Here is a 23,266-nt window from a genome sequence, read left to right as displayed (position 1 = left end):
TAAAAGATGCTCAACATTACTCATCCTCAGGGAAATACAAATCAAAATCACGATGAGATACCACCTCACACCTGTCATAATGGTGAAACTAACTCAGGAAACAACAGATGTTGGCAAGGGTGTGAAGAAAGGAGAATCTTTCTGCACTGCTAGTTGGAATGCAAACTGGTGCAGCCACTCTTGAAAACAGTATGGAGTTTCCTCAAAAACTTAAAAATAGAACTACCCTACAACCCAGCAATTGCACTACTAGGTATTTATCCAAAGGATACAAAATGCTGATTCGAAATTGATTCAAAGCTGATTCGAAAAATGCCCCTTCAGATGTTTGTAATGGCACTATTGACAATAGCCAAATTATGGAAAGAGTGCAAATATCCATCAACTCAAGGGGCACCTGGGTGGCTCAGTCGGTAAAGCGGCCGACTTCAGCTCAGGTCACGATCTTGCGGTCTGTGAGTTCGAGCCCCGCGTCGGGCTCTGGGCTGACGGCTCAGAGCCTGGAGCCTGTTTCAGATTCTGTGTCTCCCTCTCTCTCTGACCCTCCCCTGTTCATGCTTTGTCTCTCTCTGTCTCAAAAATAAATAAATGTTTAAAAAAAAAAGAATGGATAAAGAAGATGTGGTTTATATATACAATGGAATATTACTCAGCAATCAAAAAGAATGAAATCTTGCCATTTACAACAATGTGGATGGAACTAGAAAGTATTATGCTAAGTGAAATAAGTCAGCAGAGAAAGACAGATAACATATGATTTCACTCATATGTGGAATTTGAGAAACACAACAGATGAACGTAGGAGAAAGGAAGGAAAGATAAGAGAAAAACAGAGAGGAGGCAAACCATAAGAGATTCTTAACTGGAACAAACTGAGAGTTGCTGGAGGGGAGGTGGGTGGGTGATGGGCGTTAAGGAGGGCACTTATTAGGATGAGCACTGGGTATTGTATGTGAGTGATGAATCACTGAATCCTACTCCTGAAACCATTATTCCACCATATGTTAACTAACTAGGACTTAACTGAAATTTTGAAAACTATTTTCTAGTGTAATAAATATGCAGTTATAAGCTAATAAAAAAAGAAGAAGAAGAAATAGGAAAGGGTTTCCCTAATGCTTACCGAGGGGGGAGTACATCCTCCCTCTAATTTTTGCCTTTCTTCATTCCCTCGTGCGCCAACCCCACAAAACCCGATGGTGGTGGCAGCAACTCCAGGGGCTGCAGGGGCCTAACACCTTGGCGGGAGGGGAGCATCTTCCTCTCTAACTGGGGGACTCTGCTCCCAAAAGGTTGGGCAAATCACTGTTGCTTTCTGTCCTCCTCCTCTTCCCCCATGTGGCCCAAGATGCAGGTGCAGTAATCAGAAGTATATAACAAAGCTTTCTGGGAAAATGCCCAAAAAGAGATGCTCCAGGAAGTTGATAACTGTGAGGAGACTGCAGAAAGGGGGTTACTAAGAAAAGTGATAGAAGAAAGTTGTGTGTGGTCTCCTGGAAACACCCCTGGGCTGCAAAGGCGCACATCCGAACCTGACCGGCCAACCATAGACTGTGAGAGTGCGCAAAGGGCCAGGCTGCTGCCCTGGTCCCGCTGGGTGGTGCACCCAAGGGACAGACCCACACAGTACTGCGCAGGTCAGATGGAACATTCAGCATGAATCCAACTGTGTTGCATGCCTCGCACAATGACACTTATCAACATTCTGCATAATTGAACAAGTGCCAGAGTCTCATAACATAATATTCAATACGTACAAGACACAATCCAGAATTGCCTGGCAAACAGAGAACCATGAGCATGTCAACTGGAATGTGAAGAGATGACAGTCACCAGTGCCGAAAAAAACAGACACTGGGATTCCGTGACAAAGCAAGTATTACAGAAATGCTCTGACCAGTAAGAGTAAACACTCTTGAGAAAGTGGAAAGCCAAGAAATAGAAAATCTGAACAAGAATGATATGGAAATTTTAGGAATAAAACATATAATAACCAAAACAAAAAGCCCACTAGAGAGACTCGGTGGTGGAATGAGGATAGCAGAGGAAAGAGGAAGTGAACTTGAAGACAGATCAATAGAAATGACCCACTTTGTATTACAGAGAGGAAAAAGGGGTTCAAAAACAAATGAACAGAGACTCAGGGACCTGTGGCACAATATTGAAACGTCTCACATTTGTGTTATCAAACTCCTAGAAAAAGAGGAAGGTGTGGTTAAGAAAAAAATATTTGAAGGGGCGCCTGGGTGGCTCAGTCGGTTAAGCGTCCGACTTCGGCTCAGGTCATGGTCTCCTGGTCCATGAGTTCGAACCCCACGTTGGGCTCTGTGCGGACAGCTAAGAGCCTGGAGCCTGCTTTGGATTCTGTGTCTCATTCTCTCTCTGCCCCTCCCCTGCTCATGCTCTGTCTCTCTCTGTCTCAAACATTAATAAACACATTAAAAAAATTTTTTTAATAAATTAAAAAAAAAGAAAAAAAATATTTGAAGAAATAATGGCTGAAAACTTGCCCAATATGGTAACTAAGACAAAGAAAACAATCCTGAAAGCAGCCCAGGAAAAATGATACATTGTGTACAAGGAAATAATATGAATTACTGCAGAAAACATGGAGGATAGAGGATGTGGAACAGCATTGTTAAATGCTGGGAACAAAGCCTGTCAGAATTCTATGTGCACAGAAAATATCCTTCAAGAATGAAACTGCTGTGGACTGACTATGTGTGTGCTCCCCAAGTCCATATGCTGAAATCTTTTTTTTTAATTTTTTTTTCAACGTTTATTTATTTTTGGGACAGAGAGAGACAGAGCATGAACGGGGGAGGGGCAGAGAGAGAGGGAGACACAGAATCGGAAACAGGCTCCAGGCTCCGAGCCATCAGCCCAGAGCCCGACGCGGGGCTCGAACTCACAGACCGCGAGATCGTGACCTGGCTGAAGTCGGACGCTTAACCGACTGTGCCACCCAGGCGCCCCATATGCTGAAATCTTACCACCCCCCCGCCCAGTGTGATGGTGGTTGGAGGTGGGGACTTTCGAAGGGGATTAAGTCACGAGGCAGAGCCCTGGTGGTGGAATTAGCGCCCTAGTAAAAGACACAGCACAGGCCCTTCTTGCCCCTCCACCCTGGAAGGACACAGCAAGGTCACCGTCCGTGGAGCAGGGAGTGGGCCCTCAGGGGACACTGACTCTGCTGGCACCTCGCTCTTGGACTTGCAGCCTGCAGAACTGCGAGATGTGAATTTCTGTTGTTTACGAGCCCCCCAGTCTGTGCTACTTTATTACTGTAGCCTGAATGGACTAAGACAAAGTGAAATAAAATAGTCTCAGATGAAGGAAAAATACCGGAATTTGTAGACAGCAGACTTTCTGTAGATGAGAGGCATCAGAAGGAAGCAATCAACTGAACTTAGAATGTGGGAAGTTATTTAGGAACAAAGACACATCCAAAAATGTAAAAACAGAGGTGAGTTGAAAGTGAATGGATGAGGAAAAAGCACACCATGTCAACACCACCCCAAACACCACCCCCAACACCACCCCCAACACCAACCCCAACCCCAACCCCAACACCACCCACAACACCAACCCAACACAACCCCCAACACAACCCTAACACCAACACCAACACCAACCCCAACACCACCCCAACACCACCCCCAACACCAACCCCAACCCCAGCCCCAACACCACCCACAACACCAACCCAACACAACCCCCAACACAACCCTAACACCAACCCCAACACCAACCCCAACACCACCCCAACACCATCCGCAACACCACCCCCAACACCAACCCCAACACAACCCTAACACCAACCCCAAAACCAACCCCAACCCCACCCCCAACACCACCCGCAACACCAACCCCAACCCCAACACCACCCCCAACACCAACCCCAACACTACCCCAACACCATCCCCAACACCACCCCCAACACCACCCCAAACCCCACCCCCAACACAACCCCAACACCAACCCCAACACCACCCACAACACCACCCCAACACCACCCCCAACACCACCCCCAACACCACCCACAACACCAACCCCAACCCCAACCCCAACACCACCCACAACACCAACCCAACACAACCCCCAACACAACCCTAACACCAACCCCAACACCACCCCCAACACCAACCCCAACCCCAACACCACCCCCAACACCAACCCCAACACGACCCCAACACCACCCCCAACACCAACCCCAACACCAATCCCAACACCACCCACAACACCACCCCAACACCACCCCCAACACAACCCCAAGACCAACCCCAACACCAACGCCAACACTACCCCCAACACAACCCCAACACCACCCCCAACACCACCCCCAACACTACCCCAACACCATCCCAACACCACCCCAACACTGCCCCAACACCACCCCCAACACAACCCCAACACCAACCCCAACACCACCCACAACATCACCCCAACACCACCCCCAATACAACCCTAACACCAACCCCAACACCAACCCCAACACCACCCCAACACCACCACCAACAGAACCCCAACACCAACCCCAACACCACCCCAACACCACCCCAACACCACCCCCAACACAACCCTAACACCAACCCAACACCAACCCTAACACCACCCCAACACCACCCCCAACACCATCCCCAACACCACCCCCAACACTGCCCCAACACCACCCCCAACACTACCCCCAACACAACCCCAACACCACACCCAACACCAACCCCAACACCACCCCCAACACCAACCCCAACACCACACCCAACACCACCCTAACACCAACCCCAACACCACACCCAACACCACCCTAACACCAACCCCAACACCAACCCCAACACCACCCCAACACCATCCCCAACACCACCCCCAAAACCAACCCCAACACCAACCCCAACACTGGTGTCGCCATATTAATATCTGATACAATAGACTTTATGGCAAAGTGAATTACTAGAAATAAAGATGGTTGCTTATAATAAGGTGTTCAATTCATCAGGAAGATATATGAATTGCAAATGTGTAGGCATATCATAACTTGGGTTTAAAGTATATAAAACAAAACTTGACAGAAGTATAAGGAGAAATAGAAAAATACATAGCCAGAGTGGAAGAAAAGATTCCGTCTCAATAATTATTAAACAGAAAACTAAGCCGTAAGTATACAAAAAAATTGAACCTCATTACAAACTGCATCTAACAGGCATATATACAAGACTATATTCAACAACGTGCAATATTTTCAAGCCCAAGTAGTTCTGCTCAAGTCTCAAAAAGTTTCCAAGCACATTGACAAAATACAACCTCTTTTCTTGATAAAAACCCTCAAGAAAGTAGGGATAGAAGGAACATACCTCAACATCATAAAGGCCGTATACGAAAGACCCACAGCTAATATCATCCTCAATGGGGAAAAACGGAGAGTTTTCCCCCTGAGGTCAGGAACAAGACGGGGAGGCCCACACTCACCACTGTGGTTCAACATAGTGTCAGAAGTCCTAGCCTCAGCAACCAGACAACTAAATGAAATAAAGGACTTCCAAATTGGCAAGGAAGAAGTCAAAATTTCACTCTTCATACATGACATGATACTCTACGTGGAAAACCCAAAAGACTCCACAGAAAAACCTGCCAGAACTAATACATGAATTCAGTACAGTTGTCAGATATAAAATCAACGTACAGAAACCTGTGGCATTTCTATACACCAATAATGAAGCAGCAGAAAGAGAAATCAAGGAGTTGGTCCCATTTACAATTGCACCAAAAGCCATAAAATACCTAGGAATACACCTAACCAAAGAGGTAAAAGACATGTGCGCTAAAAACTGTAGAAAGCTTATGAAAGAAATTGAAGGAGACACAAAGAAATGGGAAAACATCCCATGCTCATGGATTGGAAGAATAAATATTGTTAAAATGTCTATACTACCTAAAGCAATCTACACGTTCAATGCAATCCCTGTCAAAATAACACCAGTATGTTTCACAGACTAATACAAACAATTCTAAAATTTGTATGGAACCAGAAAAGACCCTGGAAAGCCAAAGTAATGTTGAAAAAGAAAACCGAAGCTGGAGGTATCACGGTTCCAGATTTCAAACTATATTACAAGGCTGTAATCATCAAGACAGTATGGTACTGGCACAAAAACAGACACATAGATTGATGGAACAGAACAGAGAACCCAGAAATGGACCCACAGACGTATGGCCAACGAATCTTTGACAAAGCAGGAATGAATATCCAGTGGAAAAAAGACAGTCTCTTCAGCAAGTGGTGCTGGGAAAACTGGACAGCGACATGCAGACGAATCAACCTGGACCACTTTCTTACACCAGACACAAAAATAAATTCAAAATGGATGAAAGACCTCGATGTAAGACAGGAAGCCATCAAAATCCTCGAGGAGAAAGCGGGCAAAACCTCTTTGACCTTGGCCGTAGCAGCTTCTTACTCAACATGTCTCCAGAAGCGAAGGAAACAAAAGCAAAAATGAACTATTGGGACTTGATCAGGATACAAAGCTTCTGCACAGTAAAGGAAACCATAAACAAAACTAAAAGACAGCCTACGGAATGGGAGAAGACATTTGCAAATGACATCGGATAAAGGGTTAGTGTCCAAAATCTATAAAGAACTTACCAACTCAACACTCAAAAAATGAATAATCCAGTGAAGAAATGGGCAAAAGATACAGACACTTTTCCAAAGATGACATCCAGATGGCTAACAGACACACGAAAAAATGCTCAACATCACTCATCCTCAGGGAAATACAAATCAAAATCACAATGAGATACCACCTCACACCTATCAGAATGGCTAAGGTTAACAAGCCAGGCAACACCAGATGTTGGCAAAGGTGTGAAGAAAGGAGAATCTTTCTGCACTGCTAGTTGGAATGGAAGCTGGTGCAGCCTGGAAAACAGTATGGAGGTTCCTGAAAAAATTAAAAATTTTTTGACCCTATGACCCAGCAATTGCACTACTGGGTTATTTACCCAAAGGATACAAAAATGCTGATTTGAAGGGGCACATACATCCCAATGTTTATAGCAGCACTATCAACAATAGCCAAAGTATGGAAAGAGTCCAAATGTCCATCAACAAATGAATGGAAAAAGAAGATGTGGTATGTATGTGTGTGTGCGCGCGCGCACACACACACACACACACACACACACACAATGGAATACTGCTGAGCAATCAAAAAGAATGAAATCTTGCCATTTGCAACAATGTGGATGGAACCAGAGTGTATTATGCTAAGCGAAATAAGTCAATCAGAGAAAGACAAATACATGATTTCACTCACATGTGGAATTTGAGAGACAAAACAGATGAACATAGGAAAAGGAAAGGAAAAATAAGATAAAAACAGAGAGGGAGGCAAACCATAAGAGACTCTTAAACACAGAGAACAAACTGAGGGTTGCTGGAGGGGAAGTGGGGGGGGGATGGGCTAGATGGGTGATGGGCATTAAGGAGGGCACTTGTTGGGATGAGCCCTGGGTGTCATATGTAAGAGATGAATCACTGGGCTCTACTCCTGAAGCCAATACTACACGGTATGTTAATGAACTTGAATTTAAATAAATTAAAAAAGAAAAAAACTTGGATAGATTAAAAAAAAACATTTTTTCGGGCATTAAAATCATACAGAGCAGATTCTCTGACCATAATGCCATTAAATCTGGAAATCAATAACAAAAGATAACTAGAAAATGGCCATATGTTTGGAAATTAATAAACGCATTGCTAAATAACTCATTTTGGTCAAGGGACAAACCGTGATAACAATTAGAAAACGCTTTTCAATAAGCAATGGTGAAAAAACTGAATAGCAAGCTTGTGGAATGGACTCAAGTGTACTTAGTGTTTTCATGCCTGAGCGTACACAGCAGGGAAAACAGCTGACAAGAAGGAGCTGAGCGTCCGGAACCCAGGGAAGTGGCAAACCAAACCCCAATGAAATAAACAGAGAAGCGAATAAATACGAGGCAGAGCGTGATGAAATGAGGGAAACACACCGCAGAGAGGCAAACTAAGCCACGAGGACTTCTCCGAAAATACCCGCACAATTCATAAGCCTCTGACAAATTTATGAAATCCTTCAGAAATTAAAATCATATGAGTATGTCAATTCTGTGCCAATAAATTTGAAATGAAATGCACCGATTCCTAGAAATGTAGCAAAACTAACTCAGAAAAAAAGTGATTTTTAACGACATTGAATCAGTAGTGAAAAAATCCCCCCCAAAGAGAACTCTAAGCACAGATGGCTTTATTGGCAGTTTTCACCACATGCGCAGGGAACAGAAGAAAAATGTTATACAAACCTCTCCAGATAATAGAAAAAGGGGTAACAGTCCCCAACTTGTTTCATGAGAGGAGCAAAACCTGATAAGAATGAGGAAAAAAAACTCATCAATCTTAACATTAGTAAACGTGGATGGGGAAATAAACGCAGGAAAAATAAGCAGATAAAATTCAACGTTGATTCATATTTTTTTTTTTAAATCTGAGCAAACCTGGGGGCGCCTGGGTGGCTCAGTCGGTTGAGCGTCGACTTCAGCTCAGGTCATGATCTCCTGGTTTGTGGCTTTGAGCCCCGCATTGGGCTCTGACGGCTCGGAGCCCGGAGCCTGCCTCGGATTCTGTGTCTCCCCCTCTCTCTGCCCCTCTCGTGCTCATGCTCTGTCTCTCTCAAAAATAAAAAAAATAAATAAACCTTAAAAAAAATCTAAGCAAACCTGGAACTGAGAGGAACTTCTTAAACCTGGTGAAGGGTATCTTCTAAAAAAAGGAAAATAGATCCTCTTAGTGGAAGGATAGGTCATCGTAATTGATAGAATTTTCCCCAAGACCAGGAAGAGGTCATAGAGGCGCACAATCCTAATTTCCATTCTACGCTGCACTTGGGGTCCCAGACATCATCATAATGCGACGGCAACAACAACCAGAATGTATATGAATTGGAAGGTGAAAGGGAAAACCCAGATTATGTGTGGATGGCGTAGCTGCATACGGAGGAAATCTAAAAGACCTCACATCTGTGGGGAGCTTAGCTGAATTACAGTCTGTGACAGGAGAGCACAAGAGATGGGGACCTGGCAAGGGACAGAATACAGTGCTAAGCTGCTTACCATTTTCTTTCTGAAATAATATGCCATTTTTTTTTAATTTTTTTTTCAACGTTTATTTATTTTTGGGACAGAGAGAGACAGAGCATGAACGGGGGAGGGGCAGAGAGAGAGGGAGACACAGAATCGGAAACAGGCTCCAGGCTCTGAGCCATCAGCCCAGAGCCCGACGCGGGGCTCGAACTCACGGACCGCGAGATCGTGACCTGGCTGAAGTCGGACGCCCAACCGACTGCGCCACCCAGGCGCCCCAATAATATGCCATTTTTGATATGGTTTTGATCATTTAAAGGTATATCCTATTCTCTAGATCCAACTTCTGGAGTTCTGCACAGTCAAAGAGCAGGTAGGAAAGAAAGAAAGAGGAACGAAGGAACCAAGAGCAAATGAAGAAAAACCCAGTTCGGAGACGTTGGAGTCCAAGCACGTCGGGAGTAAAATAACTAAATGCACTGCCTACTCCGGCTGAAAGAGATTGCGAGACTCGGTAAAAAGTAAGATCAAGGGGAACCTGGGGAGCTCAGTCGGTTAAGCATCTGACTTCAGCTCAAGTCACGATCTCGCGGTTTGTGGGTTCGAGCCCCGCGTCGGGCTCTGTGCTGACAGCTCCGAGCCTGGAGCCCGCTTCTGTTTCTGTGTCTCCCCCTCTCTCTGCCCCAACCCACTGGCATTCTGTCTCTGTCTCTCTCAAAAATAAATAAACATTTTAAAAAATGTAAACAACTCACTTCTAAATAATGTGTGGATCAAAAAAGAAATCACAATGAAGTTAGAAACTATTGTAATCTGAGTGATAATGAAAACACTAGAAAGCAAAATTTGTGCATATGACTAAAACACTCCTGAGGGGAAACGTACAGCTTGAAATGCTTACGTTGGAAGAAAACGACGCTGGGGCGCCTGGGTGGCTCAGTCAGTTGAGCGTCTGACTTTAGCTCAGGTCATGATCTCAAAGCTCTGTGAGTTCGAGCCCTGCGTCGGGCTCCGTGCCGAGAGCTCAGAGCCTGGAGCCTGCTTTGGATTCTGTCTCCCTTTCTCTCTGCCCCTCCCCTGCTCATGCTCCCTCTCTCTCTCTCTCTCAAAAATAGGTAAACATTAAAAAAATAATTAAAAAAAAAAAAGAAGAAAAAGATGCAAAAAGATGCATCACGGCCCTAGAAATACAGGAGCAAATCAACCCCGAGAACCACTCCTCTTTCCCGCGGTCCCGGGACAGCACCCAGAAGCACACCTGGGCCCCTCGGGCCAAGAGCAGACGGCGTTTCCCGAGGAAAACCAGAGCGGGGGAGAGCGCTGGGCAGGCCACGACTACCGCTGTCCACGCGGCGGCCGGCGTGACAGAAGAGCCGCGCACGCGTTCTTGGGCCCATTCCAAGACCGCATCTCGGCGGCCCTCGATGACCCACTCTTCGGTGTCTTTCACCGTAATTAACAGAGATGGGGGGCACCCGGCTGGCTCGGCCGAGGGAGCGCGGGACTCTTGATCTCGAGGTTGTGAGTTCGAGCCCCACATTGGGTATAGAGTTCACTTAAAAATAAAAATTTTTGTGGGAATGCAAGCTGGTGCAGCCACTCTGGAAAACAGGATGGAAAAATAGAACCACCCTACGACCCAGCCATGGCACCACTAGGCATTTATCCAAGGGATCCAGGTGTGCTGTTTCGAAGGGACACAGGCACCCCCATGTTTATAGCAGCACCATTGACAATAACCAAAAGATGGAAAGAGCCCAAACGTCCATCTGTGGATGAATGGATAAAGAAGATGTGGTTTATATGTACAATGGAGTATTCCTCGGCCATCAAAAAGAATGAAATCTGGCCCTTTGCAACTACGTGGGTGGAACTAGAGGGTCTTATGCTGAGCAAAATTAGTCAGAGAAAGACAAAAATCATATGACTTCACTCATATGAGGACTTTAAGAGACAAAACCGATGAACGTAAGGGAAGGGAAACAAAAATAATATACAAACAGGGAGGGGGACAAAACGTAAGAGACTCATAAATATGGAGAACAAACTGAGGGTTACGGGAGAGGTTGTGGGAGGGGGGATGGGCTAAGTGGGGGAGGGGCACTAAGGAATCTACTCCTGAAATCATTGTTGCACTATGGCTAACTAATTTGGATGTAAAATTTAAAAAATAAAAAATAAAATTAAAAAAATAATATAAAGTTTGAAATAAAAAAATAAATAAAAAAATAAATAAAATAAAAAATTTTAAATCTCAAAAAATACCCCACAGATGACAGTGAAAAGAATCACTCACTTTGACGGTCCTGGCGGCCCCACCCCCACATCACCATGAGGCCCCGTTCTGGGTGGAAAACCTAGACATCTGCCCAGTCCAGCATTCATGGTGCAGGGGCCGCTGGACCCCGGACGTTGTTCTAGCCTCTGTCCTCACAGAACTATTTCATGGGGAGAGACAGTGAGACCTTTTTAAGATGTCAGGTATAACTGTTTTGGAGAAAATAAATGCAGGGTAAAACAGCTTAGAATATTCCAGCAACAGCAGCAGGGAGAGAAGCTTTCTATAACATATAAGGAGGTCAGATGACCTACTAAGGTCAATTGGAGAGAGGGAGCCATGCAGGTATCTGGAGAGGGAGCATTCCGAGCAGAGAACAGCAAACACGGGGGCCCTGCATGAGAACATGCTGTCGGTGTGATGGGGTTACAATCACCCCATCCGGCACTTACTGGCACAACGGAGCCACACGGTGGAAAGGGTTGGAGGGTGAGCTCAATGACCATACCTCCCGGACCCCCACCAGGGCAAAGACAAAGTGAGTAACACAGCCACGATGGACTGCGGGCTCCCTTCTGGGCACCCACGTGCCCCGAGTCCTTCTCAGTCGGACCCTGCCCGTCCCTAATCAAACCTCCTCACCCCCTCCCATCCCCCCTGCCCTGGAAGGAGTGGGTCTCAAACTCCCCCCGCCAACGCTGATGCCACGCGGCTCCTCCCAGCCTGTTTCTTCTGCGGTCTCTCTGGGCACAGCACATTCGGTCCTCTGTGGGGACCACGGGTGCACCGTCTTCCGGATCCTTTCTCTTCTCACTCTGTGCCGAATCCAGCAACGACAGCTGCCACTCTGTCTCAACACGACTATACCTTCAGACGGAAAGTTCCACCGTTTCGGGATCCCCACCCCCACCCCCCCCCAGGACCGGGCCAGCATCCCGGATCCTTGCCGTCCCCCAAGTGCTACACCTGCTCCCGGCCTCGCCCCAACAGCAGCCAGAGAGATGCCCTAAAACGTGGGCAGTTCACTCCAGCCGCTGCCGGAGCCCCACCCGGTGGCCTCCAGCTGGCCGGGCTCCCTGGCCCGGTCTCCTGCCCCCCTCCGCCCGTCTCTGTGCCCCCGTCACATGGGATCCCTGCTGGTTGCCCGGTGCCCTGGGCCGCTGCATTGCCTGTTCCCCTTCCAGGATGCTCCTCCCTCACTCCCTTCAAGACTCCGTGAAGATGTCACCCCAGCAGCCTTCCTTACGTGGCCCAGGCGGGACGGCAGCACCCTTTCCCCAGTCTGCGCCCAGTCTGCGTCATTGCTACACCACTTCTCCATCATACGAACTGACTCTGAGATGGCGTGCTCTTTTGGGTGCCTGTTTTGTGTATCTCTCCCACTAGAACGTAGAATTCGCAAGGGCACAGACCACACTCCTTGCTCTGCCTTGTGTCATCTCCCCAGAGCCCAGAGCTGTGCCTGTCGCATGGTGGGCTCCGTACAGGTGCACACGAGCGCATAGGGGACCGCAGCATGTCAAGCTGACCGCAAGCATACAGGCGCACGCAAGGACCATGACGAAAGCCTGCCTCCTTTTTCTCCATTCCCACTGGACACCACCTTAATCCATGGGTAAGACCTTCCAAAAACACAAATCTGATCCTGCCCATCCCCTGCTGTAAGTCTTCAGCCAGCATTGAAAGCATCTCCTCATCCTCAGGTCGGGTCCAAAATGCTTCACGTGGCCACGAGACCCTCCACAACCTGCCTTCTTCCCCTTTCTCCCGACTTGTCTTACCCTCTTCTGTTTGCTTATTCTGCTTCATGACGAACAGGTTTCTTTTCCTCGAATCCTCCTGCTTTCTGTGCCTCGGGACCATTGAATGTGTTGAGAGAAACACGTTTTCTCCTGTTTCTGACTCAACTTAATGTTACTTCCTCAAGGAACTTTGGAAGGTTGGAGACACGGAAGGATGGATGGATAGACAGATAGATCAATGGATGGATGGAAGGATGGAGGGATGGGAGGAAGGAGGAAGGAATAGAAAGACGGATGGGCAGATGAATGAATGAATGAAGCCACGCTTAATTGCATTCAGTTTCTCGTAAATGTAGGCATCGCTTCTGGATCAGGTTTCTTGGGAAGACACGCCCACTCTGGATGGAAGTCGGGTAACGAGCAGGGTCCACAGAGGGCACTGGGCTTCCAGCCAACCAGCTGAGCCTGGCTCAGTAGCCCAGACATGCTTGTCACAACCTTGCCCCTGCCAGTATCCTCTCTGAGGTCACTGCTGACCGTCCCCTCCACGGTCCCTGGGTCCTATTCGGCAGGCGCTGCCACACCGGCTTGATGGTTACAAGCGTAAGCTCGGGAGCACGTGACCGAGGTTCAAACTCCTGCTCTGCCGTTCCCTCTCGGTCACTGAGACGTTCACCTCCCTGGCGCGACGGATTCCTCATCCACAGACTGGAGCTCAACCGTCTCACGGAAAGGCAGCCGCCCGCACGCTGTGTGTGTTGTCCCGTTGTTACAAGGCCAAGCCTACCCTTCCGGCATCTTGTTTCGGAAGGAAGCTCGCGTCACCGCCGTCCCCGAATTCGTGTCTTGAAACCCTACCTCCCCAAGAGGCGCCTGGGTGGCGCAGTCGGTTAAGCGTCCGACTTCAGCCAGGTCACGATCTCGCGGTCCGTGAGTTCGAGCCCCGCGTCGGGCTCTGGGCTGATGGCTCAGAGCCTGGAGCCTGTTTCCGATTCTGTGTCTCCCTCTCTCTCTGCCCCTCCCCCGTTCATGCTCTGTCTCTCTCTGTCCCAAAAATAAAAAATAAAATAAACGTTGAAAAAAAAAAGAAACCCTACCTCCCCTGGTGATGGCATTAGGGGGTGGGGCTTTGGGGAGGTCATTAGAGGTAGATGAGGTCACGAGGGTGGGGCCCATGATGGGATTAGAGTCTCTCCCCACCCCTCCCCCGCATAAGCATCCCGTCTCTCCAGTGCCCCGGACTCCGGACTCAGGGAGAAGTCAGCCCTCTGCAGCCAGCAGGGGGCTCCCGCCAGGACCCGACTGGACTTCCAGCCTCCAGAGCTCCGGGAAGCAAGTTGTTCGGACCCCGCCTGGTCTGCGATGATTTGCTACGGTGCCCGGGCTGACCGAGACGCCTCCCTTCCGTGGTCGTGCGCAGGTGTGTGCCTTTCACTCGGTTCAGTCTGCAATCACCAGGGAGCACCTGCCACCTGCCACCTGGCACGCCTGTACGCGTGCACGCACGTCCACCGAGGAGGCACCCCCGGCCCTGAGCCCCTCGGGGCCTGCTCGGCCAGCTCTGGACCCCTCTCCGAGCCAGCTCGTGGCGCCTCGCACCCACCTGTGCACCGTGTGCATTTCCCACGCTGCACGTAAACGCTGTGTACGCTCCACTCAAGGGCGACCCACCCCCACGAGGCCACGGCTGTCACCGAGACCGGGGTCCCTCTTGGGGCGTCGAGGACACAAAAGACACAACCAGGCCAGAGAACGGGAGGAGGAAGGGTTTTGTTTGCAGCCAGTGACGAGAACGCGGGATCCTTCCCAAAGCAGCGTCTCCTCGAACAGCAAACCCGGGGAGGGGTTCACCCGAGGGGCTAACGCTCGCCGAGGGGCTTGCGCGCAGGGGCTCCGGCACGGCACAGCACGGCGGCAAAAGTCCGGAGGCGACGGAGTCCGGGCCGGGGTCACGAGGCCGGCCTGGGGCAGCTCCGCCGGGACCTGGGTGCCCAGGGGGGTTGAGATCCGGCAGAGGTCGCCCCGGAGGGCGCGTCCGGCCAGACTTCACCTCCAGACCGGGCTGGTGAGTTCTGTCCGTGGGGTCCATCCGTGTAACGCAGACCCCATCAGGACACAAAACGCGACCACCTCCCCGGAGCGTCCCCGGCCGGCCCTGCCCCAGGACCGCAGGGCCGCGGTCCTGGCCTCTTTCACCTGGGAGCTCGTGTAGTGGACATTGTGTGAGGCGTCCTAACGGCTGTGGGTACCGGGAGTTCGCGCCCACGGACCGCCGACGTCCTTGTGTCATATGCTGGTCCCCCCGCCTCCCAGATTCCAATCTGCCCCCCACCTTCCAGCCCACGGCTTCCCCTTGGGGCACACTCAGTTTCCTGCGTCCTGGGCAGCGGGGGGAGGCCGAGAGCCAGGGGACGGGCAGGCAGGCGCGCTCGGCAGGGACGAGCCTGTCCACGGCCTGTCCGCTGCTTGTCCACGCTCGTCTTTGCTACACCTCCAAACTGATTGTAGGAAGACAGTCGTCATACCACACATCCGTGCCGGGGTCAGAAGGACACATCTTAGTGATCAGTGAGCGGGTTACCCCGCTCCCTGATGAGGGCTCCTCCCGCCTCACCTGTGCTGCCAGGAGACTCCAGCGGGCACCTTCCCACGGACGTCACGTGGATGCAAGTGACACGGGCAAGTATGTCCCCTGTGACTACCCGCACCGCGGCCCTCGGGAGTCACGACAGTGACAGCGCCCCAGACACCTTGACTTTGTCTCTTAGATATTTGAAACACAAAAGAGGCCGCACAAGACCATCTCCGGTTAATGGGACGCCTCACGGGAGGCCTGAGCCGGGGGAAGCCGGTCAGGATCCCCGCACCTCGTCCAGGAGGCCACGCGGGGAAGGTGGCGCCCACGCACCTCTTTAAAAAGCCAGTGCCCGACCCCCCAAGGCAGGATCCGTCCCGTGGGACAGGCTGGCCCTTAGCAGCCCAAGCGCTCCGGACGGCCCCGGCCCCGCCCTCCCTCCTCACCAGCACGCGCTGTGTCCCCAGTTCCCAGCGAGGGTCCGGTCCCAGAGCTCTGGGGGGGTAATGGGATTACCACCACCTGCAGCTGATGGGGGGAAAGAGTGGGCTGGCCTAGGGATGCCCTAGTCTCCCTGTTTCCCTTCATCGCCTTCAGGCAGGTGTCCAGCCCTTGGAGCCGTCCCGTGAGGGGCAATCCTCCGGCCAGCTTCCCCCCGGGGCCACCGACTGCGTGCTGCCTCCAGGCAGGCGGGCCGCCCAGCAGCCTGTGTGGCCGACCGCGTTTCCCGCAAGGCACCACAACGGGGTCCGGGGGACACGAAGGGCCCCTGGGTGGAGGGGACAGAGGATGTCTGCCAGCAAGCTCCGTGGACCAGCGGCCGGCTCCCTCCCCGAGGAGGAGCACAGATCCACACCCAGGAGGGATTCCCCGGGAGGACCGGGGTCACCTTCTCTCCAGCCGCTGATGCTCGGGGGACTCGGGAGGAGATCCGGGTGCTATGGACAAGAGTGATGGGGCCACGCACCTGGCGGGATGGCGGGCGTTGGGAAAATGCAGAGACCGGTCCAGGGACGTCCGGAGCAGGCAGGCCATCGGGAAGAAAGGATAGAAACTCTGAGTGGTGTGTGTGCACAGGATGGGAAGCCCTCAGCGGCTGCTCTCCTTTTCTTTCTTCGGAGGGATAAGGTTAAGGAGCAAAAATGACGCCGGACGAGGAGGGACGGCACCCAAGGGGCGCCCTGGCTCCAGCTCGGCACAGGTGGGGCAGTGAGGGCGGTGCCAAGGGGGCGTCCGTGGACGGCGTGGCCATGGACAGTGTGGCCAGTGTGGCCGTGGCCAGTGTGTCTGTGGACGGGACGGGATGGATGGTGTGTCTGTGAATGGGACAGTGTGGCCAGCGTGGCTATGGATGGGACAGTGTGGATGGTGTGGCCGTGGACGGGACGGTGTGGACGGTGCTCTCACAGCCTTGAGTGGGGGCTGGGTGCTCGATTTAATTCCTAGACTCTGGGCTGCCTGGCAGTGGGCTTGAAGTGGTTGGAGGCACGAAGGGAAAACCAAAGAAGGAAAAATAAAACTCTTGACTGGGGAGGTGGACACGGAAGGAGGGGCACAGCCAACACAGACACGTGCGCGTCCCTCACCAGCTGGTCACCTCCCGAGCCAGCAGGGGAGCAGGAGAGAAGGAGCCCGGGTCGTTGACCCCCAGCAGGCGCAGGGCACGGGGGTGTCCCGGGTGAGGCGGAGAGCCCGAGGCGGGCTCGGGAGAAACTTCCGAGATTGTCTGAGCCCAGCGTTCATTTGTGTCTGGAGTGACGCCGTCAGTGCTCCCGCACAGGTGGCCCTGGCTCCCGAGGGCAGGCAGTGTCTCTTCCGACCAGCTCCACCCATCCCAGTCCTGGGAAAGCGTCTGGACAAAGATGCAAACCACTGGTGGCTAATTATTATCCTTCTAAGGGGCTGTGCCCGGTCTTGAGCTCAAGAAGGTGGCCCTTGCAGGCATCCTGGGTGCCCCCCCCCCCAGGTGCAGCCCCGTTCCACCCCGGGCCCGCGGGCTCCCGTCCTCGCACCCTTCCCCGGCGGGCCGCTCCCCGGCGGTCAGTCCCGGACCAGCCGCTGTGGTCCCCAGGTCTGCGCCCAGCTGCACGTGCTGTCATCCCGCAGACACCCGCTCAGTGGCTCCTCTTCTCCGTCCCACACTTGGCAAAGAGCGTGACCTCCCCATCTGTAGCCACCCGAGCCAGCGCATCCCCACAGCTTTGGCTGGTCCCTCTCCCTCTGTTGGGCAGGTCACGGCCTTCCCTGCCAAGCCCAGCCTTGGCCCCCCCCGGGCTATCCCAGAAAGCTCCCCCCCTGTTCTCCCGGATGCGGGGACAGGGCCCAGGCTCTGGGGGCCATGTCTCAGGGCTAAGGGCTCAGAACTCTGCCACTCTGGTTGTGGCTGTGTGTGTGTGGTTGGGGGGCTTCCATGGAGGGACAAAGCCACCGGCACCACCTTAGTTACCACTGCCCCCCCCGCCCCCCGGGCTCGTCACTGGCCCTGTCTTCTTGCGGATCCGACATTCGCCGAGAGCCAGCTCGTCACGGCACCTGCGTGTCTCCTTGTAAAATGGGGGCGCCTCCGATGGGGGAGCCTTCCACGTCCCCCCGCTGCCCGGGGGCCCTGCGGCCTGTCCCGCCAGTGCAGCGCTCGGCACTGCCCGCCCGAGCGGCTGCCGGACCCCGGGGGTGCCGCTCACGGCGAAGCTGGGCCGAGGGCGGCCCTGGGTCACGGGCACGTTCAAGTTCTGAGCTCCCGGGCCTGAAGCCTGAGCCTCTCAGCGCGGCTGCCGCCCCACGCGTGCGCCCCTCCGGCCTCCCCCGTGGCCACCACGTGCCGGGGCCACGTGACCGTGTTTGCCCCGCGCGTGGCTCCCGCGCCCCTCGCTGGCTGCTGCACACTCGGCGCTCGGCCGTCTCTCCCCGAAGGAACAGCTGAACTGTCGCCTCGCCGTCCGGGAGCAAACAGCGCCCGCCCAGCCCTCCGGAGGCCGCCCTTGGCAGGACGGTGTCTCTGCTCCAGGAACTCCTTCCTGTTTTGGACGTTGCCAGGCAGGTGCCGGCCGGGCTCTTACCAAATAACGCCCTTTCCTTTGGAAGGAGCCCCTGCTCCTAGACCGCCAGGGACGTGGAGCAAATGCGGACTGGGGACAGAGAGTGACGACGGCACGCTGTTTACAGTTCTAAGCGTTTCGTCACGCCGACTCCCAAAAATAGCCCGCACGGCACGGACTCTCCCGGGAACTCGGGAACTCGCGAAGAGTCTGTGTTCTGCTGGAGGAGGGAGGAAACAGACCGGTCAGGTCAGGTCAGCCCTCTGTCCCTCAGCGGCCCTGAGATAACCAGAGGTCACGGGCTGCCCCCAGGCCGCTGGGGAAACAGATGCCTCGTATTAATCTTTTCCCCAGGACAACTTTTCCTGCCCCGGGGGAACCAAGCCCAGGGCTTTCCTGGTCACCCCCAGATCCTACAGACACACCCGCCTTGGCCTTCGGGATATTGTGCCCAGCGTGGACCTCAGAACCTCCTCCGACGCAGCCGTGGCCCAGGAAAGCCGTGTGCGCACTGCCTGGGGGGAGGCCCTCCTATCGGACTGCCCCCTCCGGATGCTCCTTCGGGGTCTCTGGAAGCTCTGGGAACCGCCGAGTGTCTCTCGTGGGGTCCCCTGTGCTGCGCTGCTGACTCGGAGGCCTCCGGCCTCCCGCCTGCCTTTCCCGGGTGACCCACCTCTGTCCCCCAGAGCTCCAGCGGCCTGGCGATGGCGTGCCCGTCCCTGTCCGGCTCAGCCTCTTTCCCTGGAGCCCGGCCCGCAGCAGTGCCCAGCTCTGAGGGCTGTGACGGGGAAGGACGCCCTGGGCGTGGGGCCGGGTGGGAGGCGGGCTCTCAGGCCCCACGTCCACCTGCAGCGGGGAGGGGACGTGAGCTTGCAACGAAAGCTCTCGGGCACTCCCTCCCAACCGCGTGGACGGGGCCCAGCGGCCGCTCAGGTGGGGACCCTGCAGGGCGACGGGCTGAGGATAGGGGGGCTCATGCGGGCAGTGATCGGTGGCCAAGGAAAGGAGGGGCAGTGGGGGTGCCACGAGGGGCTGCTGGAACGGGGGGTAGCCGGTGGGGCACAGTCACCGCGTTGGGGGAGGGGCGCTCACTTCAACTCGATTCCCTGACGCCTCTTCCTTGGTTCAGGCGCCATCCGAGCTCCGTCTCTTGGAGACGCGGCTTGGTCCACTTACCACTGGGATGTTTGTGTCCTCGAGCTTTACTGGGACCACTTACTGTTCCGAATGCTGGTCCCCTGCCTGCGTCCGGAACGCTGGTACCTTCCTCCTGCGTGAGTCGTTCCAGGCAAAGTTCGGTAACGTGTTCCCTGTCCGGTAAAACAGAAAGTCGTCAGTGCTGTCCACGTGCCCGGGTCGCCGCGAGAGTTGGTGAGGGGCCGAGACGAGGCCACCGACGCTGCGGACCAGAAGCCCCTCATCAGTGTCGCCCTCGCGGGATGAGTCACGTCTTCTTGTACCTCCCTGCTAAACGGTAAACGTTTCTCTGTGTCGTGAGCAATTCTTATGAAATTTATTCTTAGGTATTTTGTTCTTGCTGCTCCTAGGAGTGAGAAGGTTTCCATTTCCAAACTGGCTACTGCTACTATTTAACAAACACACCGATTATTTTTAACGTTTATTTATTTATTTGGAGAGAGAGAGAGAGAGAGAGAGAGCAGGCGAGGGGCAGAGAGAGAGGGAGGGAGAGAATCCCAAGCAGGCTCCGCTCAGGGCTTGAACCTAAGAACTGTGAGAATGTGAGTTGAGCCGAAACCAAGAGTCTGATGCTCAACCCACTGAGTCCCCCAGGAGCCGCCCCCAGAAACATCAATTTTTCTAAGCTTACCTTACAGCATGTATTTTACTGAATTCTTATTTGTTCGGACTTTCTCCGTGCATTGTCTTGAATTTTGTTATTCTTGGTTAATCCATTGATTTAATTAGCAAAGTTGAACCTAACACCCACCAAGGGCGAGCCCCGGTTCAACACCCATCATGAGCCGAAAAGGCAAAAAGTCCCGCCCCCACGGGACTTACCCGGGGCGCCCACGAGGGGGGATCCGTCGTGACAGTTTTGTGTCTTCCTTTTTGGCATTTAACGGTTTTCCTTTGTCCTTGCCTGTGATTTTTCTCCCATCTCGAGAGTGGGGCTGATGGCGGTCTCGTCGGCGACATAAGGGGACGCGCTAGTATTTCACAGAGAAGAGTGGGGTTTCCTGCGGGTTTCTGGAGAACTTCCTCTACCTGGAAGGCTCTCAGTTGCAGCTAGCAGAAGCCAGCCCTGGCTGACGCAAGTGGAAAGGGAAATTCCGGAAGGAACTTGGAGCACCGACCTTGAAAACACGCAGGAACCGGGCAGCTACGAGCCACACTGCTCGGCGGTGCGGGAAGGGAACGCCACAAGAGGCGACGCCCCTGTCCCACCGCCCTGGCAGGCCAGGAGGCTCCGATCCCACATTTCTCCAGACAAGGGGCTGGGATTCAGGGGTGAGCAGCCGAGGAAAATGAAGAAAGGTGTTCCACATACTGCGCATAAACCAAGGACTTCGCCCCTTTCTACCTACTAAGTTTGTTTTCGGCGAGCGTGTGTGTTTTAAGTCACATATGCTTCACTGAGTTATTCTTGCTTTTTAAAAAATTGTTTTAAACGTTTATTTAAAGAGATGTTTATTTAGAGAGAGAGAAAGAGCTTGAGCGGGGGAGGGGCAGACAGGGAGGGAGACACAGAATCCGAAGCGGCTCCAGGCTCCGAGCTGTCAGCACAGAGCCCGACGCGAGGCTCGAACCCACAACCCGTGAGATCATGACCTGAACTGAAGTCGGACGCTTAACCGACTGAGCCACCCAGGTACCCCGACATTTTAAATAGCAATTACTCTAAAACTCTAGGAAAAAAAATGTTTTTACATTCTTTCTCTGTCCCTTAAAATTATAAACGTTTAAGATGTGAACACAGACCAGAATCACCTGAGACTGAAGGAAAAAAGGAGGAGGCCTTTTTAAACAGTCATCTGCTGAAAGGCCCCGGGGAACAGAGATGCACCTGGCCTCCCCCTAAGATGCTCTGTCTGTGCTTTGTGACACAAACGTCCTGCCTCTGGCTCCTCCCCGACCGAGAGCCATTCTCTGAAATGCAAACCTCGGTGGGAGAAGGGAAGGGGAAGAAAAACAGAGAGGAAGGCAGACCACAAGAGACTCTTAAATGCAGAGAGAAAACTGAGGGGGGACGAGGGGATGGGAGAGAGGGGAAAATGGGGGATGGGCATTGAGGAGGGCACCTTGTTGGGAGAAGCACTGGGTGTCCTAGGTAAGCGATGAACCGCGGGAATCCACCCCCAAAACCAAGAGCACATTGTACACGCTGTGTGTTAGCCAACTTGACGATAAGTTATATATTTTTTTAAATGGTTAAGAAGATAAAAAAAAAAGAAAGAAAGAAAGAAAAGAAATGCAAACCTAGGGAACAGTGTCTCCTCAGGGCAAACAATTTTGATTGGGATTGCATTGAACGTGTAGATAGCTTTGGGTAGTATTGACATTTTGACAATATTTATTCTCCCAATCCATGAGCAGGGACTGTCTTTCCATTTCTTTATATCTTCTTCAATTACCTTCATAAGCTTTCTATAGTTTTCAGCATACAGATCTTTTACATCTTTGGTTACATTTATTCCTTGGCATTTTATGCTTCTTGGTGCAATTGTGAATGGGATCAGTTTCTTTATTTGTCTTTCTGTTGCTTCATTGTTAGTGTATAAGAATGCAACTGATTTCTGTACATTGATTTTGTATCCTGCAACTTTGCTGAATTCATGTATCAGTTCTAGCAGACTTTTGGTGGAGTCTATCGGATTTTCCATGTATAGTATCATGTCATCTGCAAAAAGCGAAAGCTTGACTTCATCTTTGCCAATTTGGATGCCTTTGATTTCCTTTTGTCGTCTGATTGCTGATGTTAGAACTTCCAACACTATGTTAAACAACAGCGGTGAGAGTGGACATCCCTGTCGTGTTCCTGATCTCAGGGAAAAAGCTCTCAGTTTTTCCCCATTGAGGATGATGTTAGCTGTGGGCTTTTCATAAATGGCTTTTATGATCTTTAAGTATGTTCCTTCTATCCCGACTTTCTCAAGGGTTTTTATTAAGAAAGTGTGCTGAATTTTGTCAAAGGCCTTTTCTGCATCGATTGACAGGATCATATGGTTCTTATCTTTTCTTTTATTAATGTGATGTATCACGTTGATTGATTTGCAAATGTTGAACCTGCCCTGCATCCCAGGAATGAATCCCACTTGATCATGGTGAATAATTCTTCTTATATGCTGTTGAATTCGATTTGCTAGTATCTTATTGAGAATTTTTGCATTCATGTTCATTAGGGATATTGGCCTGTAGTTCTCTTTTTTTACTGGGTCTCTGTCTGGTTTAGGAATCAAAGTAATACTGGCTTCATAGAATGAGTCTGAAAGTTTTCCTTCCCTTTCTATTTCTTGGAATAGCTTGAGAAGGATAGGTATTATCTCTGCTTTAAACGTCTGGT

General features: G+C 51.9%; 1 long non-coding RNA gene across 1 annotated transcript; it reads right to left on the bottom strand.

Moving 5' to 3' along the window:
- Positions 1–12,351: 12,351 nt before the first annotated feature.
- Positions 12,352–20,870, bottom strand: LOC123577238. Its single transcript, XR_006701782.1, has 3 exons — positions 20,764–20,870; positions 14,232–20,054; positions 12,352–13,992 (listed from the first exon to the last, which is right to left on the bottom strand). It is a non-coding gene; the product is annotated as an uncharacterized LOC123577238 (long non-coding RNA).
- Positions 20,871–23,266: the final 2,396 nt, after the last annotated feature.

The sequence above is a fragment of the Leopardus geoffroyi genome, chromosome D2 (assembly GCF_018350155.1).
Source record: "Leopardus geoffroyi isolate Oge1 chromosome D2, O.geoffroyi_Oge1_pat1.0, whole genome shotgun sequence".
Lineage (NCBI taxonomy): Eukaryota > Metazoa > Chordata > Mammalia > Carnivora > Felidae > Leopardus > Leopardus geoffroyi.
This window is presented reverse-complemented; position numbering and strand designations above follow the sequence as displayed.